The sequence below is a fragment of the Colobus angolensis genome, unplaced genomic scaffold (genome assembly GCF_000951035.1).
Source record: "Colobus angolensis palliatus isolate OR3802 unplaced genomic scaffold, Cang.pa_1.0 Scaffold386, whole genome shotgun sequence".
In the NCBI taxonomy this organism is placed as follows: Eukaryota; Metazoa; Chordata; class Mammalia; order Primates; family Cercopithecidae; genus Colobus; species Colobus angolensis.
Window position 1 is genome coordinate 2,261,879 of NW_012117221.1, and position 12,495 is coordinate 2,274,373.

Genomic DNA, 12,495 nt, shown 5'->3' on the forward strand with positions numbered 1-12,495 from the left:
GTTGGATTCCTAGGTATTTTATTCTCTTTGAAGCAATTGTGAATGGAAGTTCATTCCTGATTTGGCGCTCTGCTTGTCTGTTACTGGTGTATAAGAATGCTTGCGATTTTTGCACATTAATTTTGTATCCTGAGACTTTGCTGAAGTTGCTTATCAGCTTAAGGAGATTTTACAATCTATAATTAGAAGACAATTAATTTCCCTAACTTACTGAAAGGTAGCTATCAAATATGTACACTAATTGTCATATTTAAGCATTCGCTTTCCAAACATTCATATATTTAAATATGACATTTATGTCATATTTAAGCATTCACTTTCAAACAGAAACAAGGACAGGTGCAGTGGTTCATGCCTATAATCCCAGCACTTTGAGGGGCTGAGGCAGGCGGCTCACTTGAGGCCAGGAGTTTGAGACCAGCCTGGACAACATGACAAAATCCCATCTCCACTCTAATAAAAATACAAAATTTAGCTGGGCATAGTGGTACATGCCTGTAATCCCAGCTATTTGGGAGCCTGAGGCATGAGAATTGCTTGAACCTGGGAGACAGAGGTTGCAGTGAGCAGAGATAGCACCACTGCATTCCAGCCTGGGTGACAGAGTGAGACTCTGTCTCCAAAAAAAAAAAAAAAAAAAAAAAGAACACGAAATTTTTTTAAAAAACCTTATTTTTATCCACACATAATATAATCAGCTACACAGAAAATGCAAGACACCTATAAACAAACTGTATTAAGAGAGTTTAATAAATTTTCTGAATTAATCATTAAGCCATATGAATCAAGTGCTACTATAAAAATACCAGAAAAAGGCCGGGCGCGGTGGCTCACGCCTGTAATCCCAGCACTTTGGGAGGCCAAGGCAGGCGGATCACAACATCAGGAGATTGAGACCATCCTAGCTAACGTGGTGAAACCCGGTCTCTACTAAAAATACAAAAAATTAGCGGGGCGTGGTGCCAGGTGCCTGTAGTCCCAGCTACTCAGGGAGGCTGAGGCAGGAGAATGGTGTGAACTCGGGAGGCGGAGCTTGCAGTGAGCCAAGATCATGCCACTGCACTCTAGCCTGGGCGACAGAGCGAGACTCTGTCTCAAAAAACAAAACAAAACAAAAACAGAAAAAAAATTCCAGTTATTATTTCCAGACAGAACACATTTACAGTAATGAAAGCTCTAATGTATCCAGGAATAAGTTTAACTTTACAAAAGCATACAAGCAAACCTAATTAAATGAAGAAATAAAATATTTTGTGAATAAAGATGTAAAGACATCAGTTTTCCCAGTATCAATATATAAATTTAACATGATAAAATTAAAATCTCAACAGAGTTTCTCATGGAACTTGACAGACTCCCTGAACATTGATATGAAAGCACAAAAGAACAACACCCAAGACAACTGGAAAACTAATAACTAGATGCCTTATTAAATACTACATTTTAAAGTGATGGTAGTTGGGACATTGTGATATTGGCATAGGAATACATGAATAGCCCAATGAAACAGAATAGAGAGCCTGAAATACACATATTATAACTTGATATGAGAGATATGATTTTACCCATCAATTGAGAAAATGACATATCTCTTCATTCATGTAAAAATACTTAAAAACTTAATATTTATTTTAAACACAGAAATCCATTTCAGGCAATATGAAGATATACATATAATAAAATATAATTTTAAGAAGAAAATGAAAAAATATATTTATAAGCTCTGAAGAGGGGACTATTTCTAAATATGACCAAAAAGCATCGATAAAACTAGACTAATCAAAATTTTAAGACTTCTGTGCCGCAAAATCTAATGAGTGAAAAGAAAAACTAAATTAGTAGAAACTTTAGAAACACACATAAGAAAGACTTTCTCTACAGTGAAATGTAAAGACTTCTTGCAAATCAAGAAGGGAAAAGCCAAAAAATCCAATAGAAAAAGGGGCACCGATGTGGATAGGCAATTCACAGAAAAGAAAACCTTAAGAGCCAATAATCACATGAAAAGAAAATTACACTTACAGGGAATCAGAGAATTAATTACAAACTGCAGTGAGATCCAATTTATTTTCATCAGGTTGGCAAAAATTACCAAGTCGGAAAATGTAGAGTCAGTGAGGTCAGTCCTACAGTGCTGGTGAAAGTAAAATTTAGTACAATAGCTTTGACAACCAGTTTGGCAAAAACTATTAACTATGAACATGTTCATACACTAGATCAAAAGATTCTAACCCTAGTTAAAAAAAATCACACATGTGCCTAAGGAGAGACACAAGAATTCCAGTTGCCGCTCTTTTATAATATCAAAATATCAAAAGTAACACAAATATTGAACAACTGGTAAATGAATAAACCACAATATTACCAGAAAGATATATTATAAAGCAGTTAAAATAAACAAAGTATAGCTTTAAATATGCTAATGATGGAAGCAATTTGCACAAGGATGCATGCAGTACATTATTCTTGTGAATATTAAAAACTTGCAGAAGCCAAGATGGCTGACTAGAGGCATCTGGTACTCACCTCCTCCACAAAGAATGGAAATAGCAAGTAGATAATCACACCTCAAAAAGACCACCTAAGAAAGAGTACTAGAATTCAACAGAGAAGTGACAGGAAACACCTAAGGCAAGGAAGAAGAGGGAAGCAAGGCAGCCTGCTGTTCTGGGACTGGTGAAAAGCCTGGAATGGCTCTTTGATGCCGCGAAAGGGGAAAGGACCCCCAGTGGTCCACAATCCCACCACAGATTCCAATTCTAGACACAGACGAGGCCCTCAACCCACAAGGGCCCTGAGACTCATGTAGGGAGCTGCCTGGAGACCATACAACAGTATTATTCCAGAGATGGAGCTCATGCCAATTCCCACCTTCCCCCTCACCCTCTAGTCCTAAGCAGCTACAGCAAAGCACCACTTTGAGAGCTCAGCCCCCACCAAATTGCATCCTACTCAAGGGGCCCAAGACCACCCTCGCTCCACATATCTGAAGTTACACTGACACCCCCTGCCTGCATCTACCACCACAGCTGACTGTCATTGGCAGCAACTCTGCTGCCCGGAATAGCAGAGCTACAACACATTTAAAAGTGCCCTGAGGAAAGGCTACTCTGCTTATAGCTGCCACCTGGCGCTGAAGCATGAGCGCTCCGGCCACCGGTCTATGGTTGCTGCCACTGAAAGCAACCCCGCCCTCTCCAGCAGCAGGACCACAGCACAGTCACTGCCACCCCCACCAAGCATTCCACTGGAGAACTGAGGATCACCCCACCCCTGCCTACCACAGCTAGCATCGGCACACAGCACTTGGGAGCCTGAGGACATGTCCACCTGGCCCAGCTCCGCCGTCTACTCCCAGTGCTCAAGCATGCCATCCAGGGGCCTCGGGATCTCCCTGCCCCAACCACCACCACTGGCATCTGAGCATGCTTCCTGGGGGCCTCAGGATGGGCTCACCCAAACTGCCACTATCACCTCAGTTGGCACACAGATATATGTGCCACCTGCAGGACTAGCGACTGGCGCTCCCAGTCTGTTGCAGCCACTGTCAACACAGTATGGACCACTTGGATCCCACAGTGTTATCCCATCACTAATACTGCTATCTCCCACATCACACCTGACACTCAGAGGGACCTAAGGACCTACTCACATGCCTGGCCCACTGCTGCCACTCAGGCAAGCCTGGAAGCCCAAGAATCAGCCTGCCTGGACCTCTTACACTGGTACCAGCATACACCAAGAACAGGCATGCTCAGCCTGCAACTGCCACTGAGGCTCAGGACTGACCCATCTGACATCCCTGGCCCCAGCAAATCTTTCCCACAGCCTCCACAACCAGCCATACCCTAAGACACTTAAAAAATTACAGACACGTAGGCCGGGTGTGATGGCTCATGCCTGTAATCCCAGCACTTTGGGAGGCTGAGGTGGACAGATCACCTGAGGTCAGGAGTTCAAGACCACCCTGATCAACATGGAGAAACCCCAACACTACTAAAAATACAAAATTGGCTGGGCATGGTAGCACATGCCTGTAATTGCAACTATGTAGGAGGCTGAGACAGAAGAATCACTTGAACCCAGGAGGCAGAGGTTGTGGTGAGCTGAGATCGCACCATTGCACTCAGCCTGGGCAACAACAGCAAAACTTGGTCTCAAAAAAAAAAAAAAATTACAGACACTACTGATGCATTTACAGCCAAAGAAATTATATGGAGACTACACTACTTCACATACTCAGAATCAAAGCCAAAGTGACCTACACAACCAACACCACAGATACATCTTCAGGAAAACATTCTCCCCTATGAAAGTAAATTCCCAAAACTGGAATAAGAAACTTTTATATCAGATGTGTAAATTATCAACATGCAAACAAAAGAAACACAAAAAAAGCAAGGAAACATGACACCTTCAAAAGAGCACAATAATTCTTCAGCAATAGACTTTAATGAAAAAGAAACTTATGAAATCCAGGATAAAGAATTCAAAATAATAATATTTTTAAAAACAGTGAATTATAAGAGAATTCAGATTAAACAATAAAAGAAATCAGAAAAACAAGTCAGGATATAAATGAGAAATTCAGCAGAGACAGATATCATTAAAAAGAACCAAACAGAAATATTGGTATTAAAGAATTCACTGAAAGAAATACAAAATACATTCAAAAAGCTTCAACAACAGACAAGATCAAGTAGAACAATTTCAGAATTTGAAGACAGGTCTTCTGACCCAGGCAGACCAAAAGAGAAACAAAAGGATAAAAAAAGAATGAACAAAGCCTATGTGACATATTGGACACAATACACTGATCAAATATTTGAATTTTACATGTTCCAGAAGGCAAAGAGAAAAATGAAATGGATAGAGGACCTATTTACCAAAATAATAGCTGAAAATTTCCCAAGTCTAGCAAGAAAATTAGACATCCAGATATCGGAGGCTCAGGGATCCCCAAACAGATACAATCCAAAAAGGTCTTCTCCATGGCATATAACAATCAGACTGTCAAAAGTCAAGGACAGAGAATTATAAAAACCGCAAGAAAAAAAAAAGCATCAAGTCACTTATAAGGGAACCCTCATCAGACTAACAGATTTGTCAGGAGAAATTGTATAGCCAGGAGAGAATGGGATGGGATGACACATTCATTTGAAGTGCTGAAGGAGGAAAAAAGAAAGAAAGAAAAAAAACCGGCCAGTAAAGATACTATACCCAGCAAAGTTATCCTTCATAAATGAAAAATAAATGATGTATTTCCCAAACAAGCAAAAGTTGAGGGAATTACCACTAGACCATACCTACAAGAAATGCTTCAGGGAGTCCTACACTTGGAAGTGACAGGATAATTTCTACCATCATGAAAACACACAAAAGTGTAAAACCCACTGGTAGAGCAAACACACAAATGAGGAAGAGAAAGAACTCATATGTTACCACTAAAGAAAACCACAAAACCACAATGATAAACAAAAAGAAAGGAAAAAGGATACATGAAACAACCAAAAATCAATTAACAAAACGACAGGAATAATCCCTCACATATCAATAACAACCAAGAATGTAAACCGATTAAATTTTCCTCTTAAAAGATATAGACTGGCTGAATGGATTTAAAAACGTGATCCAACTATATTGTCACCCACAAGCAACTCATCTCATCTGTGAAGACACATGTAGACTGAAAGTAAAAAGATAGGAAAAGATATTCCATGCAAATGAAAACCAAGAATGAACACAAGTACCTATACACATGTCAGATAAAATGGACTTTAAATTAAAACAGTAAAAAGAGACAAAGAGGATCATTATATAATGATAAAGGAATCAAGCCAGGAAGATATAACAATTCTAAACATATGCACGAAACACACAAACATCTAGATGTGTAATATTATTAGATCTAAAGGAAGAGACATTTTCCAATACAATAATGGTTGGGGACTTCAACACTCCACTTTCAGCATTAGGAAATAAATTAACAAAGAAACACTGGATTTAAACTACACTTTAAATAAAAATGGACCTAACAGACATTTAGAGAACATTTCATCCAACTGCTATAGAATATACATTCTTTGTATCAGCACGTGGAACAGTTCCCAGAATAGACCACACAAAAAAGTCTCAACAAATTTAAATAAAAATCATACCAATTATCTCCTCAAGACACAACAGAAACATAACAAAACAAAACAAAACAAAAATCACAAATCAATTACAAGAGTAACTTTGGAAACTATACAAATACATGGAATTTTAAAAAAAATACTACTGAATGACCACTGGGTCAAGGAAGAAATTAAGAAGAAAATAAAAAAAATTCTTGAAACAAATGAAAATTGAAACACAACGTACCAAAACCAATAGGATACAACCAAAGCAGTGCGAAGAAGGAAATTTATAGCAATAAATTCCTACATCAAAAAACTAGACAGATTTCCAATAAACAACCTAAAAATGTATCTCAAAAAAACTAGAAAAGAACAAAATCAAGCCCCATATAAATAGAAGAAAAAATATATATAAAGATTAGGACATAAAAAAGGATGAGTTCGTGTCCTTTGCAGGGACATGGATGAAGCTGGAAACCATCATTATCAGCAAACTATCACAAGAGCAGAAAACCAAACACTGCATGTTCTCACTCATAAGTGGTAGTTTAACAAGGAGAACACATGGACATAGGGAGGGTAACACCACACACGGGGGCCTGTCGGGGGGTTGGGGGGCTAGCGGAGGGATAGCATTAGGAGAAATACCTAATGTAGGTGATGGGTTGATGGATGCAGCAAACCACCATAGCACGTGTATACCTATGTAACAAAACTGCACATTCTACACACGTACCTCAGAACTTAAAGTATAATAATAATAAAAATACTATGTGTAGTAGGGAATAAAAGTTATTATTTTAAAAATAAAGAAAGATTAGGGCAAAACTAAATAAAATAGACTTTAAAAAACAATACAAAGGATCAATCAAACAAGAAGTTAGTGTTTTGAAAAGATAAACAAAATTGAACTGCTAACTAGAATAACCAAGAAAAAAGATGACCCAAATATAATATGAAAAAAAAAAGCAGTGCAACTGATACCATAGAAATACGTATAAAAGATCATCAGACTATTATAAACAACTGTATGCTAGCAAACTGGAAAACCTAGAGGAAATGGATAAATTCCTAGAAACATACAATGTACCAAGATTGAATCAAAAAGTAGAAAACCTAAACAGACCAATAATGAATAATGAGACTGAATCAGTAATAACAAGTCTCCCAACAAAATAAATTCCAGGACTAAATGACTTCACTGCCAAACTCTACCAAACTTACAAAGAACTAACACAATGCTCCTCAAAGGATTCCAAAATATCAAAGGGGGGGAATTTTTCCTAATTCATTATACAAGGCCAGCATTACACTGATATCAAAACCAGAAAAGGATGCAACACAAAAAGAAAACTGCAGGGCAATATCCCGGATGAACACAGATGAAAAATATCCTCTTCAAAATATCAGCAAACTGAATCTAACGGCACATCAAAAAGATAATACACCATGTTGGGTTCAGTGGCTCATGCCCGTAATCCCAGAATTTTGGGAGGCCAAGGTGGGAGGATCACTTGAGCCCAGGAGTTCAAGACCAGCCTGGGCAACAAAGCAAGATGCCATCTCTACAAAAAAAAAAAAAAAAAAGTTTTAATTAGCCAGGCATAGTAGCGTGCACCTATAGTCCCAGCTACATGGGAGGCTGAGGCAAGAGGATCACTTGAGCCCAGGAGTTCAAGACCAGCCTGGGCAACAAAGCAAGATGCCATCTCTACAAAAAAAAAAAAAAAAGTTTTAATTAGCCAGGCATAGTAGCGTGCACCTATAGTCCCAGCTACATGGGAGGCTGAGGCAAGAGGAACTCTTGAGAACAGGAGCTATGATTATGCCATTGCACTCCAACCTAGGTGATAAGAGCAATATTCTGTCTCAAAATAATAATAATAATAATAATAATAATAACAATAATAATAATGCACCATGCACCATGATCAAGTAGGATTTATCTCATGGATGCAATGATGGTTCAACACATGCAAATCAGTAAACACAATACATCATATGAACAGAATGAAGAATAAATATCATATGACCATCTCAATAGATGCAAAAAAATTTGATAAAATTCAATATTCTTTCATGACAAAAACTCTCAGCAAACTAGGCATAAAAGGAACATACCTCAACCTAATAAAGCCTATATATGACAAATCCACAGCTAACATCATACTGAATAGCAAAAAGCTGAAAGCCTTTCTTCTAAGAACTGGAACAACACAGGATGCCCACTTTCACCACTCCTAGTCAACATAATACTAGAAGTTGCAGCCAAAGCAATCAGGCAAGAGAAAGAAATAAAGGCATCCAAATTGGAAAAGAGGAAGGCAAATTGTCCCCTTTTGCAGATGACATCATCTTATATCTAGAAAAATCTAAAGACTCCACCAAAAATCTCCTACACTGGATAAATTCAGTAAAGTTGCAAGATACAAAATCAAGAAACAAAAATCAATAGTGTTTTTACACACCAATAATGAACTATCTGAAAAAGAAATAAATAAGGCAATCCCCTTTCCAAAGCTATAAAAACAAAATAAATAAAATAAAATAAAATACCTAGGACCAAATTTAACCAAAGAGGGAAAAGACTTCTTCAAGGAAAACTACAAAACACTGATGAAAGAAATTGAAGAGGACACAAACAAATGGAAAGACATCCCATGCTCATAGATGGAATGAATTAACATTGTTAAAATGACCTTACTATCCAAAGCAATCTACAGATTCAGTGTAATCCCTATCGAAATACCAATGTCATTTTTTAAAGAAATAGAAAAAACAATCCTAAAATTCATACAGAACCAAAAACAAGCCCAAATAGCAAAGCAATCCTGAGCAAAAAGAACAAAGCTAGAAACATCACACTATCTGACTTCAAAATATATCACAAGGCTATGGTAATCAAAACAGCAAGGTATTGGTATAAAAACAGACACATAGACCAATGGAACAGAATAGAAAATGTTGAAATAAATCCTTGTATTTACAGTCAACCTATTTTTTGACAAAAGCATCAAGAACCTACATTGAGGAAAGAAACCCTCTTCAATAAGTGGTGCTGGGAAAACTGGATATCCTCATGCAGAAGAATAGAACTGGACCCCTATGTCTCACCATATATAAAAATCAACTCAAGATAAAGACTTTATTAAGACTGCAAACTATAAAATTACTAAAATAAAACATTGGGAAACACTTCAGGGCATTGATCTAGGCAAATATTTTACGGCTAAGAACTCAAAAGCACAAATAAAAACAAAAGCAGGCAAAAAGGACTATTTTAAACTAAATGTTTTAAAACAATCAATAGAATGAAGAGGCAACTGGTTGAATGGGGAGAAAATATTCTCTAACTGTTCATCTGACAAGGTACTAATATCCAGAGTATACAAGGAAGGAACTCAAACAAGTCAAGAGTTAAAAAAAATAATAATAAAAGCAAATAATCTCATTAAAAAGTGGGCAAAGGATATGAATACACTTTCTCATAAGAAGACATACCAATGGCCAGTAGGTATATGAAAAAAAAATGCTTAACTTTCCTAATCATCAGGGAAATGCAAATCAAAACCACAATAAGATATGTTATGCCAGCCAGAATGGCTATTATTAAAAAGATTAAAAAACCACAAATGCTGGCAAGGATGCAGAGAAAAGGGAAATCTTATACACTGTTGGTGGGAATGTAAATTAGTACAGCCACTATTAAAAAAAAAAAAAAACACTAAAACCAGAAATTCCATATGATCTAGGTATCCCCCTACTGGCTATTTATCAGAAAAGAGAAAAAAGAAAGAGAAGGTAAGAAGGAAGGAAGGAAAAGAGGAAGGGAAGGAGGGCATCATCCCAGCACTTTAGAGGGCTGAGGCAGCCAAATTGCTTGAGCTTAGGAGTTCAAGACCACTCTGAGCAACATGGTGAAACCCCGTCTCTACCAAAAATACAAAAAAAAAGCCAGGTGTGGTGGTACACACCGGTGGTCCTAGCTACTTGGGAGACTGAGGTGGGAGGATCACTTGAGCCTGGATGATGGAGGTTGCAGTGAGCTGAGATCACAACACTGCACTCCAGCCTGGGTGACAGAGTGAGACCCTATCTCAAAAAAAAAAAAAAAAAAAAAAAAAAAAGAGGAAAAAGGTATCAGTATATCAAAGGGATACCTGCATTCATGTGTTACCACAGCACTATTTAAAACAGCAGAGACATAGATTCAACCTAAGTGCCTATCAATTAATGAATGGATAAAGAAAATGTGGTATATATACACAGTGGGATACTATCTGGTCATAAAAAAGAACGAAATCATGCCAGTTGCAGCAATATGAATGGAGTGTGGGCGGAGGGTGGGGGAGGCAGTCATTATATTAAGCGAAATAAGCCAGACACAAAACAACAAATATCCCAGGCATGGGGTCTATGAACATAGGACTAAAAAAAATTGATCTCATGGATAGTGAATAGAATGGTGGTTACCAGAGGCTGGGAAGGGTAATGGGGAGGTAAGGATAAAGAGGGGTTAGTTAATGGGTACAAAAAATATACAGTTAGATAGAAGGGGTAAGTTCTAACATTCGATAGCACAGTAGGGTGACTATAGTTAATGACAATGTATGGTATATTTCCAAACAGCTACTAGAGAGAACTTAAAATGTTCCCTACACATTGATATGGATGGGAACACATGGATGTGTTACCAACACATCTCAACAGAAATAATGAGTACATGAGGTGATGAATAGCCTGACTTGATCATTACACATTCTATGTGTGTAATAAAATATCACATATACCCTGTAAACATGTACAAACATTATGTATCTATAAATAAACCTGCAGAAGCCTGCTATATGTTTTTTATGTTTTTCTCACATACGTACACATTCACAAACGCATGCAGAGAGATGATAAGTATCAAGTAATGGCCTGGGCAAAGAGGAGGCTAACGGAATTAGGAAGGAGTAAAAGGGCTCCAACTTTATCTGTAATTACTGAATTGTTTTATGTATTAAGTCCCAAAAGATCTTGAAGAAATTACATCAAAATGTTAACATTTTACAAAGCTTGGTAATAGCTATGTTATTGCATTATAACTCCCTGTATGCATTTCATTTTGCTTCATTTTTTTTTAAAAAAAAAAGGAAAGAAAGAAATTGAATTCAGTCTGAGCCATTAAGAGGGAGAGGAAGAAACGGGAGGGGATGTTAGTTTACTCATCCATAAAACAAAGAGGAAAAAAATCACCTTTTTTTATATGTTGAGCATTGAGAACTCTATTTCTGTGACATCTATTCTCCTGAAACTTTTAATCAGGCAACCCAGAAGACTTGAACCTTCATAAACCAAATGCCAGCTCTAAAATGCAGCCTTACTTGAACTGACAGGTCAAAACAATATAATAATTCATCCTGACAAAAATGAAAAATTATTTTCCATTAGCTCATTTTGCTGAAAGGCTAATAACAATATATTTCCTTATAAACTTATTCCATTTCAATTTTAAAAATGGAATTTTGTATCTATTTTAGTTTTTATTATCTTCTACTACCTTCCATTATTGTCCTTTTATTAATTACGAAACAGCTTATCTCTATAAACTATCTTTTTCTGTGACGAGTTAAGAGACAGCAATAAACTTATACAATTTTTAAAAAACAGCATTTAATAGTTTAGATACTGAGATCAATGCATTTATAACCATTTTAACGGGGGGAAAAAAAAAGCCAAATGTGCTCCTAAGACTCCTATGAGTAAATGTATTAGTCCATTTTCATACTGCTATAAAGAAATACCCAACACTGGGTAACTTATAAAGAAAAAGAGGTTTAGGGCCGGGTGCAGTGGCTCACACCTGTAATCTCAGCACTTTGGGAGGCCGAGGCGGATGGATCACCTGAGGTCAGGAGTTCAAGACCAGCCTGACCAACATGGTGAAACCACGTCTCTACTAAAAATACAAAAATTTGCCAGGTACTTGTAGTCCCAGCTACTTGGGAGGCTGAGGCAGGAGAATCACTTGAACCCGGGAGGCAGAGGTTGCAGTGAGCTGTGATCGTGCCACTGCACTCCAGCCTGGGTGACAGAGCAAGACTCCATCTCAAAAAAAAAGAAAGAAAGAAAGAAAAAGAGGTTTAATGGACTCACAGTTCCACATGTCTGAGAAGGCCTCATGATCATGGCAGAAGGTGAAGGAGGAGCAAAGGCACATCTTACATGACTGCAGGCAAGAGAGTGTGTGCTGGGGAACTGCCCTTTATAAAACCATCAGATCTTATGAGACTTATTTACTATCATGAGAACAGCATGGGAAAAATCCACCCCCATGATTCAATTACCTCCCGCCAGGTCCCTCCCACAACATAAGGATTATGGGAGCTAC

The 12,495-nt window shown here is 37.6% G+C and overlaps 1 protein-coding gene across 3 annotated transcripts in view; it reads right to left on the minus strand.

Moving 5' to 3' along the window:
• The window catches only part of LPAR1 (lysophosphatidic acid receptor 1), a 172,397-nt gene that overhangs the window by 84,297 nt on the left and 75,605 nt on the right, over nt 1-12,495 (minus strand). Inside the window, exons 1-2 of one of the 3 annotated variants that reach the window (XM_011954612.1) lie at nt 3,520-3,525; nt 3,128-3,133 (exon numbers count right to left, since the gene is read on the minus strand). The exons of the other annotated variants lie outside the window; for them this stretch is intronic. The gene's annotated coding sequence lies outside the window, so the exon portion shown is untranslated. Of the gene's footprint in view, nt 1-3,127; nt 3,134-3,519; nt 3,526-12,495 lie in introns of those variants that run through there. 3 annotated transcript variants of the gene reach the window in all.